Here is a 2,459-nt window from a genome sequence, read left to right as displayed (position 1 = left end):
AAGGGGTATCAGTCGGATTCGTAATATCTTCAAGGTACGTAATCCAAAGCAAGCGAAGTTTTTCTTCCTATTATTAAACTTACTAGTTAATTAAGTCCTTGTTACTCCTCGAGGAGCGTAGGGCCGCAACAAAAACCTACAGGTACTGAAATAATGATTGTGTTTTTATTTATAGATTAAATTAAATTGGATACATTTCGTTACATCACTAAGTAAATAAGTTCGTAATTAGAGCTTGCAGTCCGATAGCTCTTATCACCCGTGTTGTGTACTCGAGTTGCGTAATTCTCACAGTTGCTACGCAGCATGCATAGAGACAAAAGCGCGAAATCACCGCTACAGGTGGAAGCACTTTCCCTTCCAAAAATCAACAACAACAAAAGAATGCAAGAGAAAGATATAAATGTCATATACAGGTAGTCCTCGGGTTACGACGGTCTCGAGTTACGTCGTTTCGTGGTTACGACGCTGTAAATGAAGCTCATTCCGAGTTGCGAGGTTTAGCGGCGTAAGTCGAACTGTACGTGCGCCTCATTCCATGTGCGGCGGAAGAAATAGAGTCCAGTACAGTACTGTGAAAGTGGAAGTCATAAGGCAATCTGAGAAGGGGAAAACAGCAACAGAAATTGGCAGGTCATTAGGACTTAGTCGTTCGACTGTCGCTATGATTATCAAGGATGAAGATCGCATCCTTGAACACGTGACAGGATCTGCTCCTATGACAGCGACAGTGATAACAAAGCGTACTGTACTGCACAATATTTTACTGTACTTATGTTTATTGATAATTATGTAGGGTACTGTGTTAGGATATGTGTTTGGATAAGTTAAGTGTTTGCAGTACTGTACTGTTATTATGGTACAGTACTGTATGAACGTAGGATCCGACTTGCGTCGAAATTCGGTTTACGACGCCGCGTTAAGAACGGATCCCCGTCGTAAGTCGAGGACTACCTGTACAGTGGAACCTCGGTTAACGAACTTAATCCGTTCTGGGGAGTTGTTCGTTATCCGAAATGTTCGTTATCCGAAACAATTTTTTCCATAAGAAATAAAGGAAATACATTTAATTGGTTCCCAGCCCCTGTTGACTCGCTAATATTTGAAAGTTACAGGCTATACATGTATAGGTATTTGTTTTAATGACAACAGTTATAATGCAGTATAAATGGAGTTAAATAAACATAAAAACATTAACGAAAGCATTTAAACATCAGAAAACTCGCCATTTTGACGGCGTGGTTGGAAGCGGGTGTGGGGAGGAAGGGGTGGAATTACTGCTTTGATTCCCCCTCCATGAACACGTGACATTATAAAATCGGGGGTAACTTCCTTTTTCTGTAGCTTTGAGGTTAAAGGAAAAAAAACTTGTCCAGTGTCTGTTCCTTCTGCGTTTTTTTTTTATATAAAACTCTTTAGTAATACGACATCACATATCCGACAGACGCATGCCACCTCATACTTTGAAATCATTTCCTTTTTCAATTCATTTGTTGGCCGCTTCTTGTCATTTACTCAACTACTATTGATTGCTCTTAATCTTCTTTGGAGCCATGATGAGATTATTCTTATTAAATAAAGCACAACAATCACTAATAAGAAGATGCGCATAGATAAGGAACGGACTGATCGTAACTGTGGTCTCGAGGCGAATAGATGATGACATGCTGGTCGGTCACGTGTGGTTCACGTGGCTGTTCGTTATCCGAAATTTTGTTCGCTAATCCGTGAGACAAAACTTTTCACGAAATTTTTGTTCGTTAACCGAAATATTCGCTATCCGAGGCGTTCGCTAACCGAGGTTCCACTGTATATATAATACCCCCTGACACACTCACACCCCTACTCATTTTTGCATATATATAATGCACACGTATCTGCTTATGTGCACATGTAGCCCCCTCCCCCCAAACACTCATATCTACTTATATATATTTTTAATAGCCCCAACACACACATACCTGCTTATATATGCAATTCTCCCCACATACACATATTTGCTTATAGATATACTATCCCCACCTACACAGGCATATACCCATATTTGCTTATAATATTATATGGAAACCTCCCCCCTCCACACACATATACACATTCTCTTAATTCTTCTGAATACCATCCTAAGTAATTAACAAAGTAGCTCATCTAATAAGGGTCCTTTTTATTTTGTTTGAATGCTCATAAAGGAATGGAACTTTAGACATTAGGAACTTGTGAGTAAAGTAGGGTGATAAAATTAATTTGTATGTTTGGTCACAAATTTTTTTAGAGTTGAAGAGATAATGAAATTACAAAGTATGTAGAGCCTTTCATTTCTAGGGTTTCATTTTGTCAACATGTTTCTTGTATATATGTATTTGACTGTAGGTTTGTTTTGCAATCCTTTCGTGTGTGGTGCATTGAGGAAACACTTACACATGTACAAGTGCCTTACAAATTAAATTATTAATATTTTATAC

Source organism: Pomacea canaliculata, linkage group LG12 (assembly GCF_003073045.1).
Source record: "Pomacea canaliculata isolate SZHN2017 linkage group LG12, ASM307304v1, whole genome shotgun sequence".
NCBI lineage: Eukaryota > Metazoa > Mollusca > Gastropoda > Architaenioglossa > Ampullariidae > Pomacea > Pomacea canaliculata.
Note: the sequence above shows the minus strand (reverse complement) of the source record.